Source organism: Anas acuta, chromosome 17 (assembly GCF_963932015.1).
Source record: "Anas acuta chromosome 17, bAnaAcu1.1, whole genome shotgun sequence".
NCBI lineage: Eukaryota > Metazoa > Chordata > Aves > Anseriformes > Anatidae > Anas > Anas acuta.
The window spans coordinates 9,683,739-9,700,470 of NC_088995.1; the positions used below are offsets into that span (position 1 = coordinate 9,683,739).

General features: G+C 49.3%; 1 long non-coding RNA gene across 1 annotated transcript; it reads left to right on the forward strand.

The window, feature by feature from the left end:
• Positions 1–1,204: 1,204 nt before the first annotated feature.
• LOC137841272 (uncharacterized) lies at positions 1,205–9,736 on the forward strand. Its single transcript, XR_011088523.1, has 2 exons — positions 1,205–1,315; positions 2,278–9,736. It is a non-coding gene; the product is annotated as an uncharacterized lncRNA (long non-coding RNA).
• The last annotated feature ends 6,996 nt before the right edge of the window (positions 9,737–16,732 follow it).

Consider the following 16,732-nt stretch of genomic DNA (forward strand, 5'->3'; position numbering starts at 1 on the left):
ATATCTTCTTTTTCTTGTTCTGCTAACCAGTTGACTCATTTTACTCTTAAGGGAAGACATGAGTGATAGAGAAAGAAATGGGGAAGTGTTTAAGACAGAAATTGATCTGCCAGTCAGCAAAGAGGTGAGAGCCAGGAATACCTGGAGACCGAGTCCCAGTCCCAAACTGCTGGCAGCTCCCTTAATTTCCAGAGGGAAGGAGGTAAGATGTGCTTGAATTAGTCATACTCCTATCTCCCTTACCCCAGGGTGTGTTCTGGGGAACCTTTTCCTGTCTTAACCTCAAGGAACCTAAATGGTCTGTCCATTGCAGTTTGGGAATTTTCTTTCCAAGGATAGCTCCCTAGAACTCTTGTCTTTCACTTGTCCTTCTTAGAGCTTAGGCTTACTATAGCTGAGGATGAGGCTCTGGGCATCAACATCAATCTTTGTCCCTTCCTAAGGGACCTCAAACCCACCCTTCTGTTCTTGAAGCCTACCAGCACGACAAAGTCAGGTGGAGGTTTGGGGTATTGGAGTGTGGATGTGGACGTGGATGTGGACGTTTATTGATTCATTACTGGAGAGAGGCTTACAAAGAGCCAGGTGAGAATGTGAGAATAGTTGGTGAGTCACAGAGGACGGCAGCAAGGAATGAGACTGCTGATGCCAGGTGCTGATGTTGGTGCTGGAAATGCCCTGAAGCGGAAGGCAGCATGCTGCGTGCACACAGCAGCTCACTGCTGTACCTACAGCTCGGGCTAGAGCTGTGGCTGAGTGCCTGTTCAGAAAGGAACTGATCTGTTTGCACAGAGCCACGAGAGGTGAGGTTTGACATCTACTGGATCTGTGCGTTAGCATCAGCATGTCCTGCAAATATGTTTAGGGAGTAGTAATTACACATAACAGAATTAAAATCAGACAAATTTCATGGAAGGACTGATAGGATTTATTATTATTATTTTATTATTCTCGTTGCATGTTGGGTACATGCAAAAAGGGTGCAATGAGAATGAGGTCCCAGAATGGAGGCAAAGCCAAGGAGCCTTTCTGGCCTGTGGTGGGCCCTGGGATGAGCGAGCTCTTGCAGCTCCTGGTGAGTGCAGTAGTGAGGACCAGTACGCGTGGGGTGAGCTGAAACCAGCTGTTCTCAGGTCGATTCGGGGGAATCTTCTTATGGCTCTTCTTTTACCCATCCTCCCTTCCCACAGGTTTCATGTGGGAGGGTGAAACCCTGCTTTGCAATCAGAACATTGTCAAATTAGCAGTAACTGGCAATGCAGTAAATAATGTGCAGTAGTAGGAACAAGTGCTAGGGGGAGCAGAAGAGCTGTCGGTAGGTCACCCATCAGTTAAACAGTAGGTGCTGCTGGTGGCTTGTTGCAGGGGGTAGGAAAAGTCTTTAAATCTGCAGAAAGGTGCTAAATGCATTTAAGAGAAATATGAATGTGTTTTTAAAGCTTGCTGGGTGATTCCCAGAGTTCTAGTTAATCAGTTGCACTTATCTTAAATTGTAATGGGCTAAGGTCTTGTTGGGCACTGTTCTCTCAGTAGGAAGCATCACGGAGTAACAGATTAACTCCCAGAGCTGCTCGCTCTCTGGCCTGATGCAGCTGCTCTGGGATGCAACACAAAAGTTAGTTAACCAACAGGACTTTGCAGCCGAGTTTGGGAGGGACACAAAATACGAGATTTTTGTATCAGCTGCCCTGGTGAAATGTGGAACAATTCCCTCAACTGTCAGAGGAATTGTTTGATTTATACCCATGTACAAAATCTAGGCTTAAAAATGTCTCCAGTTGAAACTACTTCAAAATGTGAGCAGTAATTTAGCCAGAAAATACAGTCTAAGGCAATCTTTGCTGGGAATGCTGTTCGCAGAGATGTATTTAAGCCAGCTGCATACACTGGCTTGGGTTCACACGTGTAGCTCTGGGTTGCACTCACAGCAGAGAGGACAGTGTGCATCCAGGCTATTGTGCTATACTGAAAAGCAGTAGGGAACCTAAAGGCAGACAGGACAAAGCCTTCCTATCTCATCCCACCATCATGTGAGACTTGCATGTACTCACCCAAGAGGCATTCCCCTCTGCTGGTCTGGCTGGTTTTGCCGCACCAGGGTTATGATACTAGCAATTTGGTTATGGTGCAAGTGAGAGGATATTAAGGATTTAAGTTTGCTGTGGTGTAATTTTATGATTCTGTGTGCAGAATTACTCTGGTATTACCAGAACCGTCTACTGAAAATAAATTTTAGTATAACAATTTTGGCAACATTTGCTTTTTCCTCTTCTTTAGGAAAAGTTTGTTCTGCTGCCATCCACCATTGGTGTGTTGCCGAGGGGCTTGCTGAAGAGCAGTGCGAGGTCTCTCCACATGTCTGGAAGTTAATTCTTCTTCGTTCTGCCAAGTGCCTTTTCTTTTCTCTTTCAAACGGCTCTCAATACCATCCACCTGGTTCTTCTGTTGCCTTCTGTGTGCTAATATCTACCTGTTGCTTCAGTAATCACTACTGTTTTGATAGCACTTCATAGATTTATCTTCCTGAGAGTGTTTATTCTGTTGCAAAGCACTCTGCATAGTAATAGAGCATTCACTCATTTGATGAATGTATGAGGTACCTCTTCAGTGCCACGCTAAAAGGACAGTGCTAATGCAAAAGCAAAGCTCCCCGCTCAGACATCGAGACTGGACAAATAACTGACCAATCCATAGCAAAAGCAAATGTGAAACCCATTAGATAAATCTCCCCTCCATAAAAAGTTTAGTCTGGCAAAGTGCAAGGCTGAGAGAAATTCTATAAATACACCAGGACAGGAGGAAAACGGGAAGCAAATGCCAAGGAGGGAGAGCAACTGCTTCAACTAAAGGCAACACTGGCACGGGAACAGATGGGTGTCATCTAGCCACTGGTAACTTTAGGCTGGTAATTAGAAGGTTCCCAACCATCAGAGGAGAGAGATTCTGGAACAAACTCCCAAGAAGTGATGCTTTTTGTTGTGCGTTGTGCTTTTTTTCACCCCTCTTGCTTGGAAATGAGGTTAAGATAGACCTCGGTCAGCTGTCACAGGGGTTGTGTCTGATGTACTGGTGGTGTCTGCGTGTGTCCTCCCTCCGTCCTGGGTCCCCACAGTCCTCAGCAGAAGGGGTGGAGGAGAGAATAGCACGCGAGTAAACCTCAGCATATATGCAGTGTGAGTTCACCGAGAGGGTTTGCATCATTCCCATCCTGGAGGACGAGAGAGGAAATAGCCCAGAGCTCTCCTTTGTGCCTCTGTGGCACAGAGGATCAGTCCCAGAGCAGAGCTTCCTGGTGCAAAGGCCTAAAGATGCAAGGAGGCAGCAAAGCTCAGGGGGAGCCTGCCCCTCTGCAAGGGCCCTCCTCAGCACTGGAGAAGACAGGCCTGGAGCAGAACATAGCCCTGAGCAGCTATCGCTTTTGCAGCTCGTCAGCTCCACATCTGAGGTCTGTAGCATGAGCTTATCTCCAATGAGATCTCATTGATTCTGAATTACTTCTCCTGCTACTAATGCACAACAGGCAGATGTGTATTCTCACACCCACTGCTCACCTGGTTTTCTGTTTTTTGCTTTAGTAATTGTGAAAGTCACCTGATAATTCAGCTAAAAGCCCTTACGAGACATTACATAATGTCCTCGGAGAAACCCTGTCTGCTGCAACATTGGATAGATTATTATGTAAAACTTTCTTTCTTTTTCTCAGTTGTTTGTTTTTGGGTGGGGAGTCAGGCTGGATTTCCACTTGGCTGAACCTAAAAGGCTTTGGGTTTACTCTGGATTGCTCCACTATTTTATTAATCTCTGGAGACTCTGCTGGAATTGGCCTCAGCATCACAAGTGAAATGAGTTTGGCAGGGCTCTCTGGAGGCTAGGCAGCACACCTGGCCGTGCTCTGAGGTGCGATTCAGCTCAAGTGGCAACACTTACTCAAGAAAGCCCCCAGCTCTAATGTGATGATTTAATTAGCATCACTGGACCAGCTCCATGGGATAAAACCTTCTCCCTGTGCTCCCTCAGGAGCGCTGTGCTTTCTGTACGCTGAAAGGATTGTGCATTGCCTGCAAACGTGGGCAGGAGAGCTGTGAGCAGGCTCTGCTGAGGAGAAGGAGTACAAAGAGGCAGGTCGCAGCTTACTTGCTGAACCTTCTGCCTGTGGCTTCTGTCTCTTGAGCGACTGCTGGAGGCTTGAGGAGCACTGGCCCGCTGTCTCCTCCCTGGCTGGGTCAAGACCCTGAGGCCCTACCAGCCCCGGGGTAACAAACTGCCCGTGGAGGACACCAAGCTCCCACGCAGGTTTGAAGAAAGGTTAAAGGCCAACAAGTAAAAGAGCAGCGAGGCACCTCGCCATCCCCGAGCAGCCTCTGTCTGTGTCCTGCAACTCTCCAGCCCCAGCTATGAGGGCGGATGGGAGGAAGTCTGACCTCTGCTCACAGTTCCCCTGCAGGTGAAGCAGCAGCAGACACCTGCCCAGGCATCAAGAGCAGCTGTCACCACCGCGTTTTGGGAGGGCCAGAGGAGCTGATTCCTTGCCGGGAGTCTGCAACCTTGCACCAGCGTCTGTCTGCCATCCTGCCCGGCATCCAGCACAGCCTTGTTCATTGCCTGCCCCTTGCAGAGACACCAGGAGCTCGTCAGGGCTGTGCTTTAGGCAGCGTTTGGTTACAGAACTGGGAACAAGAGCTTTGAGGTGATGTCCTGGGCAAAGGCCTTGCCGAGGAACCTGCTCCTCGGAGCCCTACGGCTGGGTGCCCACACAGCAGAGGGCAGAGCCGTGAGCCAGAGCTCGGGTCAGCAGAAGTAGACAAGAACCATCTTCCTTTCTGTCCAGAAGCTCCTAATGGAAGTATTTCCTCTGAAACACTTCTTTTGCCTGGATGTGATGTTTCAGGGCTGAATGAAAAACTTTGTTTCCATTCATGGAGTTCTCTTTGAACTGAGGTTTTAAGCGAACCTTTTCCTCTTGAAAGCTGAGATTAAAGAAAGGCATCAACTGCAAAAGAATTTCTGTTGAGAAATATATCAAAAATGCAAAATGTTAATTTTAAAAAAATCCCCTATGATGTGTGGGGGGTGACAACAATTCCTTTTAACAGCTGTGTTTTTCAAAGGGAATTTTTTCCAATCAGAAAAATATCAAACGGCTCTATCAAAATGGTGTTTCCTCCTCCTTGTTCACATTTTTCCCTTATTTGGGACATCCTGTAACAACTCAGAATCCAGAAAGTCTTTTTTTCCCCAAAGATTTGCAAACCTCCTCGATGAACAAGCTTCAGGCTTGTCATGAAACCTGAGTCCAAGGAAGGTTTCCTGGCTTCAGCTTTCAGTCTGATGTTGCACATGGCTCTGGCTCAGAGGATCGCTTTAGTCTTGGAGCAGGGATGGGAAATCCACTTGTGCAGAGGAAAAAAAGATGGAAAGTGTATGGGCTGTAGCGTGGAAAATCCAGCTGCGGGACAGCCTCTCCGTCCCCGCTGCTAAGCCCCGGGCTGGTGTCGTGCTGCAGTTCTCACCAGCTTTGGCAGCGGAGCTGGATTGCTGTGGACCACCTTAAATGTTTTCCATGCCAGCTGAGCACAGAAAGCTGCTGAAATGGGTCTCTGCTGTGCAGCGCACTCTCTCTTAGCAATGCCCTCGTGGTGACTCAGTCCCATTCCCCGCTTCTTTTAACCCACAGCAGGTCAAGAGTTTAACAAAGTGACTGGGGCTGGGAGCCAAGTCTCCAGAGTTGCAATCTGCAGCCAGCATGCCAGCATCTGGAAAGCGTTTGTGACCAATAAAAAATGAATGTGCAGACTCCGCCAAAGCAGCAATCATTTGGCATCTCAAGCCCAGATCTTTACAAGATGATTCTTCTGAGGCTTGGAAAGGCTTGCCTTAGTGTTTTCTAATAAAAACAGTTTTGGGCTGGGCCAATGGCCGGGTGAATAGTGCTGTGCGTCGCCACATGGGAGACAGCCAGCCGGGGATGGGAAGACGTTGCTGGAGCCTAACCTCTGGGCTGGCTGGTGCCGGATGCCTCGTGTCGGCGATGCTCTCACTCGGGCCAGGGCCAGGGCACTATGGGTGTTACAGCAGCTGCCTTTCAAACGTGCTTCGACCTTGGGCTGGTTTATCTGGTGCCACAGGACTGCAGGGGAAGGACACATGGAGGAACAGAGGGTAGAGGAGCACCCAGCTATTAGGGGCAAGAAGTACTCGGTCTTGTTAGACTGCCTTAGTCTCACCCCTGGAAAAAGTGGCCTCCAGCCTCCAGCAGCTACCTTCCCAGCTGGTGCAGCTGTCTCTGCAGGGTACTGCAGCATTCCCACCTGTCTGTCGGTTCCTGACTGCGTGAGAACAGTGAGATTCATGTACAGGTAACACGGTAGGTCCATGCATATACAGACTTGATACCTTCAAGTGGCAGAGGCCTGCTGTGGGTGTTCGGGAAAGGGGAAAGAGAAACATAATATGTGAATGCTGCCAGTGAGGGTCCTTGCCAATAGCTAGCTCGTCCTGCTGTTGTTGAGCACATCCAAGAGTCCTTCCCATTGCTTCCGGACTCCGTCCCTAAGGATGCATTGAACTCGGCACCCTGCTCCTCCATGCAGTGCTCAGAAGGATGGGTTTGTCCATACGGATGTTCCTTCCCACAGCTGGATTCCTTCTTTCTCATTGCTTTATCGCTCTTCTCTGGAGTGGCCATGGCTGGCAGTCATGTGCAAGCCTCTAGGGCTTTGGACTCCACCACCACATACCCTGGATTCCACTGTGAGGAAACAAACACAAATGAATGGAAGCTTAGTAATTGTCTTGCAAGTTGCCAGAATACTTTTTGCTGGAGCTATACGGATGTTGTTCTTATGGTGTCATCCTTCTAACTACAGAATCAATACGGTGCCGTGGCTAGAGCAGTGCAGCTGGGGTGCAAGGAACTCCGTGGCTAACCCCTGGTTTAACTCTGAAATAATGAAGAGAAACTCATGGTTGCTTGATGGTTTCAGAGAATGACTCTGCACAGGGCCTTCTACCACAGAAGAGGAAGCTGGCATCTAAACTGCAGGATTAGAGCACAGTTGCAGCACAGATGCCCTCATTTTGTACATTTGTTCTTGCCTTTGAGGGGTATCAAAGCTGTAAGGTTGGGTTAGAAGGATGTGGAATCCTGTAAGCGAAGAAATTGTATTTTTTACATTTCAAACCGTGAATATTTGAAGTGAGGCCCTCTGGGACTGCTAGGGCTGCGCGTAGCACTGCTGCTTTGCTAAGTTTGGTTTTGACTCAGCGTTGTTTGTTCTCACCTGGGTTCTGCACGCCCTAGGAAGATGAGGTAGAGTCAGCCAGTACCAGCTTCTGCACGGCAGCGTGCTTTTCTGCGTGTGTACAAAGGGTGGGTGAGGGTAACCGACCCAGGGCAGGTAAAACCAGCAGTGTTTGAAGAAATGTTAGTGGCTTTGGTCAACCTGTAGTATTGCTAAACCCACTCCTTGTGTGCCCAGCCCTGGCAAAATTAGTGAAACAAAACCAACTCCCCCCAGAAAAACTTTTTGCTTTGAATTTGTGTCACACGTGCAAAGTCCCTCCCTCCAAAGGAAACTCAGCCAGATCCACTTCATTTGCCCTGCTTTGGAAACTTTAGGTTGGGCCAGGTTGGCTTTAAAGGTTGAGTGACTCCTGGCCAAAACCAGCCTGAGTTTAAAACTCAAAACAAAGAGAAATCCAGATACTCTCTAACTTCTGCTTTGGGACGTTTCTTGGAGCCCTGAAGTTACTGTCAGTTTGAAATCCGTTCCTGGGAGATGGCTGGTGCATATGGCCCGTGGTCTCCAGAAGTGGCAATTCTTTTTCCTTCTGTTATTTCTCATACTTTTGTGGGAGGTGCCTTATTAGCCCTAGTAAGAGATTATTTAGAGCTTGCAAAATATGTCTTGTGACTACTCAGCACTTTCCATGCATCCCTGAACACTGCTTCTATTTCCTCTTGATGGAGATGGGGCCCGGTCTCTTTGCCTCTGTCGTCCAGTCCACGCAGCAGTTTCCTCACAGCATTACAAATGTTCCACTTCCTACAGATGCTGAGATACGTGGCCCAGGGGATGCGTTAACCCTAGCAGTGCTGCTGCACTGACCTGAGCCTACCACTGGTAAGGAGCTGCCTTCTGGAAGCACCCCACGGGGCCGATGCCCAGCCGCCCCAGGAGGTAGTGGGGCACTGGGTGGGCAGATCTGTAATAAAAAACAAGGAGCTGTTGGGCTGTGGCATGTCCCGGACACCTAGGCAGTGCAGCCAGCAGTGGTTTGGATGCTTTCTATGGGATGGCAGCTGGACGGGTGGAGGCCTGGAGGCAGATGGCAGCAGTGGGTAGCGCAGCGTGCACGTTGGTGAGGCACAAGCAGGTGGTGCACCCACGGCACAAAGTGACAGGCGTGTGAGTGAGGCATTTCGTCCTGTGGTGATCCCGGGGCTGGACGCCTTGCACCATCTGGATTTCTGGTGACTTCCTGCTCTAGCTGGTGGCTTAAGGGCATTGATGCTCTTGCACCCAGCAGGCTGCTGCCTGCCTGCATGGTCGCAGGATGCTTCTCCTTAAACAAGTTCAAGCGAAGGTTGCTGTTACATCTAAGCGTTCTCTGTGGTTGCTGCACCACTTTCCTCTCCCCCACTTCTCTGACCGTGAAGGGTTAAAGCTGACTTTTCCCATGTGCCTGCTGATGAGCTGTGAATATGCAGCTAGGACCTGTTTTCACACATATGTCCCTTTCTATAATCCAATCTTCTTCTCCACTGTGGCACAGACCTGGAGGCTCTTCTGCAGCATAGTGTGGCAGGTCTGCTGCCATGGGATAAGATGCAGTAGGTTGATTTGCATAATCACATATGCAAATAGGTCAAATCAGGGTCCTTTCTTTCAGCTTTGGTTTTAAGGGGACTGTGTCCATGGGCTTGAGAGCAAAGGGATTTGAAAGGATGGTTTCTTCTCTTGAGCTCTTGCAAAACAGAGCACAGCCTCAGCAATGTATTGCTTTTACCAGCCTCGTACAGCCCACTGGGCATATATGATTAATTGTGCAAAACCACCTGATAACCCATCCCATGCAAATACACCCTTACCCTCTAGGCCTACATCATCTGTTCCCTCCACTGGAAGTGTGGACTGCATCCTTATGCAGGAAATGAAAGAAACTGCATCTCTGAGGAACAAAGGGAATTCATCTCTTCATCTGGTGGAACATTTAAAAGATGTTAAGAGCAGCAACAGCCTCACACCTGTGGCATACCAGATGAGCACTGGTGGAGACACGTGGGGAGGTCATTTTAATGTGTGCCCTTAAAAAGGCTACAGAGAATAAATCAGAGCGCGGCAGTGTCTGTCAGCACTCTGAATGAGGATTCCAAACATTTCTGCTCCTACTTGGTTCAGTTTCTTTCAGTTCTTTGCATTACCCCTGTCTTGCAGTGATGCTGGCCGGCCTGGTCCGGGCTTCGGGGGAACTCCCAAAGTTGCAGAAGAGAGCAGTGGGAACCATCCACGATGAATTTGTCAGTCAGTTCACTGATCTGTTTCCAGTAATGAACGTTGTAGGAAATCCCAAGGAAAACTCCAAAAAAATTAGGCTAACAAGGTAACAGTTAAGGCAGTACATGGTCTGGACTAGAGTGACTAGGACAGGTACCAGCGGTATCACACGTTCTAGCCTGGCTGCTAAAAAAAATAAAAAGTAGCAAGTGAGACTAGAGGAAAATTGTATGTGTTAAAAGTTGCATGAAAAATAATGACCTCTTGTCAATTTTAAATGCTTTTCCTTTAGAATTCCACTGACTTCAAGGGAATGTACATCTTGCTCTGCTCTTCTGCTTGCATGGCCAACTCTTGCTTGAACATATGTGGAACCTGCCAACTTGGTTTAAAGCTTTAGGTGAAGGAAAACATGGCCAGGTGCAATAGCTAAATGCCATGGTTCAAGCACAAAAAAACAAGAGATGCAGTAACTGGGTGCTGTTAACTCTTGTCCATTAGAGATTCTGATGGCATGAAGCATAACAGTGGGCATTCAGAAGTAGGTAAAGCATATTCAAAGGTGTCTTTAGCTGTGGGCAGTTTCCTTGGTGAGGGAGAATATTTTGCTCTAAGTCTACTAAGCAGCTTCATCATCCTGGAGCTGCAGGCACTAGGCTGCTGTAGGTTTGCAGCTCAGTGCAGTGCACTTATATCTTCCTACCCAGGGGCTGGCAGAGCTCTGTAAATAGCTACTGTCATATCCACTATGCCGAGGGCAGAAGGAATGAAAAACTGCCAAATGGATTGCTTGGAGTAGTAGGAGATTCCCTCTGGCATATAGTTAAGTCACTTCGGCAGTCTTTTTATCCCTGGAGCGACACAAAGTTACCATAGATAGGATCTGAGTTGCCTCATTAGAAGTGTGTAAACTGCTCCTGCCCAGTTCTGCCTTCCTTGCACGCTCCATCGCACCCAGGAGACTTCTAAATCAGCATTTATTGTGAAGGACCAACAGGAGCATCTGCGCTAGCAGGACGTCTCAGAAGAGCAAAGAACCAAGGAAGTTGTGGTTCTTGTAAGAATTGGCTAATACCAAAGAAAAGAGAAGAACATCTCTTCAGTCCTGGGAGCACTGATGTCACAGACAGTAAGGAAGCTGTGAGCATCCTTTGCAGCTGTAATGCTCATACACGGACAGCACTGAGGATATTGAGCATTCTCTGAGGCTTCATCCCAAAATGAAGCTGAATGCACTGTTACTGGTAGGAACCAGTGCTGATGTTAAGGCTTGATCTGAGTCCTGACTTTGATGCCTGAGAGTGATGTCCGTGCTACCGAGATGTGTTGAACTGATGTAACATTTTGCAGCACCAGTGCACACCAGGTCAAACTAGTTAGATGAACTGGTGTATCATCGGCAAGAACCAGAGCAATCTCTTCTTGAATATGACTGGATAGACAGCATAGCTACTGCCACCACCATTCTGCAGCAAGCTTGTTAGCAGCTGAGGCAAGAAAGGGTGGGCACTGAAGGATGACTGGTGACATTTTTCCTTGAAAGGTGAGCTTTTGAAAGCTATGCCGAGCTTGCACATCAGGCAGAAGCTGGGTGTGCCTCTCCTGTGGTCTCTTGGAGAATCTGGGTCTGGAAGGCTGAGGCTGCAGCAGCCTTTAAAAGTGCTCATCCATGTAATTTGATTCTGTGCTTGGTATCTACAGTCAGTTTGGTTGTCTTTGCCATCTCATGAGCCTTATCCTAATGAGAAGCTGACCTGGGCCACGGTTGTCACCCAGCATCCGGGTTCTCAGTTCTGACCACGTCCAGGCTGGGTGAGATGGGAGGCATGCTGACCAGCTCTGCTTTTGCATACAGAAGTATTAGCCGTAGCAGAGAATCCTGCAAGTGTGAGTGTGTGTATTTATAGGGAGGCAGATTTAAACCACATTTGTCCTGTGTTTCTGGCAAAGAGAGAGCGTGAAATATTTGTGACCCGAGTCATTGGCTTTCCTGCCATTTGTATAAAAATTTCCAGATGTGATTGTTGATGCCTCACCTGGGACCAATTAAAGAAAGAAGGAATATCCAGAACCAACTGTGTACATGTGGATACTTGACTTGTTTGTGTGTGTGCGTGCGTGTGCGCATCTCTGTTGCAATGTGTGTGTTTTAAAGGAAAGCAGAATTTCAGTTCAAAGAACTTCTGTTTTCTCCTTCCAGGGCTTTCCTTTTGTCTACATTATCCTTTCCTCCTTGGATTGTCCCTGTCCCACAGCCCAGGATCAATTTGGATTCCTTTGACACTTATTCATATTTACCTTCACACCTTTTCTGGTTTACCCCCAACAACAGCTCTGTGGCTCACCTTGGTTACTGTGATCTTCCATGCAGGCGTAACAAGTTCGCTGTAGAAGACAGCTCTTGAATGCTACAAACTTCTAGAAGGACAGAGAGGAATCGTCAGTAACACAGCAGAGACTAACCCAACCAGGTTCCAGCACAACATTTGGACTGCTCATCACAAAGTGAGCCCAGCTTCCTGAGCTGTCTCCTGCCCTCACTTTTCTCACCTATTGCTTCCGCTGTCAGTCTGCTGGGTCCTTTTTAGACTGTGCCTAGGGATTAAACTCCTGTCTCTTCCCTTCCAGGCCTTTTTTCACCCCACTAATGTCTGGAAACATCTATCCTTCTTGCTCCTTTTTTGTTGAGTTTCTCCATACTTTTCTGTTCCCTCCTATAGTCCTCCCTGAGTGCATTTACTAAGCTACCTCCCTGCTTCAGTCACACCCTGCTGGAAAGTAAATCTTAAGTCATCCAATCTTCTTCCCTTCTTTAATTGTTGTTTTTGCAAGGGGAGTTCAAACAAACAAACAATCCCCCAAACATCTGGTACCTTTCAAGAGCCTTATACTCATAGCCAGCGTGAGCATGTGGAAAGACAGGATGAGAACCCAGCTAGCTTGCAAAAACTAGGCATAGACCCAAAGACAGGGACCTGTTCTCATTTAAAGTAGCCAACAACACAAATTTGAACTTACTTTCCTGCTTATCAGTCTTTCCCTTCAGCCACGATCAAACCCATTTAATGTAGATCCTCTGTGCCTGCTGGTGTTACCCAGCCCGTGGTGTGGGCACAAGGCCTTCCCTGTGCAAGCATTTCTTTTAAAAGGGGAAGAATGCAGGGTCTGGTCTGCAGCAGGAGTTATTGGACAGAAGGTCTGGAACCAGAACTGTTGCTGGAGGGGCTGTTTCTGCGTAACTTCAAACAGTGTGGCAAGCATCAGGTCCAAAGTGAACTTTGCTTTCTTCTGTCTCATTTTTTAGAATTCCCCGTAGAGCTCTTCCAAGTGGATTTGGGTATGTTTATGCTTCTTTTCAACAGAGAGGATAATTAAAATACAATTGTAAATGCTAGTGTACATTTTACACAGTCATTTGTTCATTAACAAGAAGTTTCCAGGGCAGTTATGTTTTAGCTCTAAACTTTTAGCTAGGATTTTATTCCTCTACCAGCAGATATTCATAGCTGGACTAGAATCGACAGCCTTGTTAGATGCATGTTAAAACAGGACTATGACTCCAGTGTAGATTTATTTTTTTGTGTCTGCTGGGGAGAAGTATACACATGCACTACGCAGCTGATTACAGCTTTTTCTAAAAGGGATATTTTTATTTCTATGGGTTATAGTGAAAGGAAATTATTCAATGTGTTGTTTTGCCCTGGGAAATGTCTTAAAAGGTTAAAATTGTCCTGCTTCATTTCTTATGAATTCGAAAGAGCCACATGCAGAAAACGGGACACGGCTGTCTTCTGTACAGTGAAGCTTTTAGGTGCTTTATCTGTATCTGAAGTGGTATTCTCTTCTTGAAGTTGTAGCTGGCACGTGTGTAAACCTCTCAGACTGCCTTTATGGTGTGTGCTGGCACCGCCAGCCCCTGACACAAACGTTTCTGCAGGATGGATAGGAGAAGTGCAACGCCACCGTGATGGTGTGGGTGCCAGGCACTCCAGCTGCCTGCTATGGAGCCTCCTTCTGTATGGCAAGTCAGAGAATTAATGTGCTGCTATATTAGTGCCGTATCTGCTGTGTTTCTCTGCAGACGTTCCAGCTGCCCGGGGCTTTATACCACTGCGCCGTGGTGTGTGCTGTACGCAGCTGGTCCCAGAGAGGAAGGGTAAAGATAAACTGCAGCAGTTTAGCAGTGCAGCAGCCAGGTTATCTCAGCTTCCTGCTGGTGCCAAAGCTTCCCTGAGTTGGCTCTTTGATGCTTGGCCTCTCTGCCTTTAACCCTAGCAAGTCCAGGGCAGTATTTTTCCATGTGCTGTGAGCTGTGGCCTCCTGATGGAGGGGGGGAGACAGGGAAGTGACAACGGTGCCCAAAGGGCAAGTGTGGGAGGAATGAGGGTGGGCAGCTGGAAGCCAGGGGGTGGGAGCTGGGCTGCTCTGGGTCCCTGAGCACTGTGATGGCCCCAGGGCAGTGCAGGAAGATCAGGACTGAGGGAGCTGACTAAAAGAGACCAACTGGAAGATAGAAGTGGGTGAGGAAGATTCATGGCTGTATTACAGCAGGGGAGCAAGCGCTAATATTCTGGTGGCATGATCAGGTATCTGGCAGGGTTTGCTTGCGGAGAGGCCAAGCTGAATATTGTGCTGCAGAAATGATTCCTTGCTTTGCAGGGGAATTTCTGCCAAGTCCCTTCCTCTTCTGGCTCCCGGGTCCGGGTGTCTTGGTCAAGTCATGGGGCTTCCAACCAGTTTCCTGGCCGCTGCAGACTAAGGTGGTGCCAGTACTAAAAACAGCCTCTGCCGTCTCCCCCTCCTCCTCCTCTTCTCTTTGGTGAATTCCTGCCTCCTCCCTTTCAAGCAATGCTTATTCAGCTTTCCTTTGTAGATTCTCCCCCCCACCTCCTCCCTGCTCCGGAGCAGACTGAGCCCTGACCTGAGGAGCGGAGTAGGTAATGCAGGAGGGGCAATTTTAGGAAATATTCGGCCTTCCCTGCTATTACAGGACAGGTCTGACTGCTTTAAGCTGTTCTTCACCATCTACACCGGCTTGTTTGTCCCAACAACGCTTAAACAAACTCTTTTAAAGCTTTGCATTTATTTATTTTTTTTCTGTCTGAAGGAAAACTCGTATTGTTGAGGATCTGGCCCAGTTCCTGTTTACTTGAATCAACGCCAGGCTTTTCATGAAACCCTAAGGACCTGGGGGGCCAAGAATCCCCCGGCTACGTGCCACCCACCCGTGGGTGCCCAGCATCGGGCACGCTGGGGGCAGCGACGGTCCCAGGCTTCTGCTCCCAGACTCCTGCTGCATCCTCCCCGGGGCTGGCAGGGCCATGGCTGGGCACATGCCTCGCTCCAGAGGGTGAGGGCCTGGAGGTGGCTCGGGGCAGGCGGCCCCATGGGCTGAGGTGCCGTGGGGCTGGCGTGGGCTCTCCCAGCGAGGCAGCACCCCCGTGGGTAGGGGGAGAGGCCTGTGGGTGAGGCGAGGCTGGGGGTGCCGAAGGCGAGCGGCTGTCCGCCTTGTCTTGTCTGTCAGACTTGATTAGATTTGGCTGGCGCTCTGGCGAAGGCCTCCACGCTGCGAGGGGTGGGGTCTGGCTGGAGGGGCAGAGCCAGGCCCTCCTTCTTTTATGTGCTGCTGAAAAGTAGCCTTTGTTGTGGGGTTTGCAGGCTTTGTCCCCTCCTGGAAGCTGTGCCCCTTTCTTGGGGCTTCAGTCCCTGAATGAGGTGAGCAGCCCTGTCTTTTTGTGTCAGATCCCAGCTCTGCCTTGCTTGGGTCTCTCGCTGACCCCCCAGGGGTCGAGAGAAGCGTTTTCCCTGCTCGTTTGGAGTTCTTAACGTAAAACCGTGCTTGGCGAGGATCCAGCAAGGTGTTAAGCTACTTTCAATCAGGAGTTCCCCCCAAGTCCCTCCCCTGCTTCGTCAAGCCTTTGTGAAAGGGTTAGAAGGACAACTGGAGATAGAAACTCAAATAAAATCCACCGTTTCAGGGCTTTCTGCAAACACGTTCCTCTCAGCCTGAGTGATCTGCAGTCAGCAGTTTCCCATAGGGGTTTCCACCGTAAGCTTTTGTCATGGTGGTATTCATTTTGAGCAGCGTAACAGACCGGGAGTAAGCAGCCCTTAGTGGGCTTTATGGACACCGAGCTCAGGGCTGGATCACTGTCCAGCCCCTACAGACCACGTACCAAAACCTCCCTGTCGGGGAGCAGAGGGATGTATACCCCAGAAGCCAGAGGGCTCGGTGGGTGGGATGGCAAATGGTTGGTGTTCCAGGGCATGAGCTGCAGGGCAGAGGTGACCATGGGTCCCAGTGGTTTTGCCTCGATGCAGGATGGAGCTGGGCTGAACACACAGCCGTGCCCAAAGCTGGTCCAGTGGCACTACCGCCCTGCTCCCCGTGCTGAGGGCTTGGGCTGCCCAGCAGGCCCCATCCACCCCTCACTGTAAGTCATTAGCAACATGTGAAGTGCTTTTGGGGTACACGCCGCTCAGAAGTGCCACAGCTTATCTACTGATTCTCCAGTGTCTGTGTTCCTGCCTGCAGTAGGTGGCTTATTTGCAAAGCCGTGTGAAGGAGATGCTTTTCAGGTCGCTTTCTGCACACAACCTGCATGGAGCGTGACCGAGCACTGGGTCTTGAAGCCACCCCCAAGACTCCCTGTGCTCTCAGCATCACACCAGGACAGCACCAGAAGCACTACTGCAGCCTCCTGGAGCGGGCAAGTTGCAGTCTGCTTGCCCCTCACACCTGGAACACGTTGGTGCCCGTGCTGAGCTCCTCAGAGGGTTTCCAGGCACTGTTTGAACGTGTCCCAGGGCAGGTAGCACAAGGCAATGGAACCAGACCTGAGTGCCAGTTGGTTTCACAGTACGTACTGTGTGCTTTCATTGCTTAGGTTAAAATAATTTCCCGAGTACAGCAGATGGAGCTTTGGCTATTGTCTTTAGGCAGCAGGTCTTTAATATGACCAGCCCCTCCTGTGGTGCCTTCAGGATCCTGGGAATGGCGACCGACTTGGTGCTTCCTTCTCTGCAGGCTCACGCTCCCATTGCCGTGGGTGTGCAGAAAGCTTCGGCACTGCAGGGGTTAAGCAGCTTGCACAGGGTGGAGGATTCTTCAGCCAAACCCAAGCTGATTGCACCTGGTTTGCTCAACCTGTGTGTAAATGACACCATGGGCTTCCCACCCCCACCCCAGCAAATGCCACAGGGGCTGCCAAGGCAGACGTGCAGGTAGGGCTGCG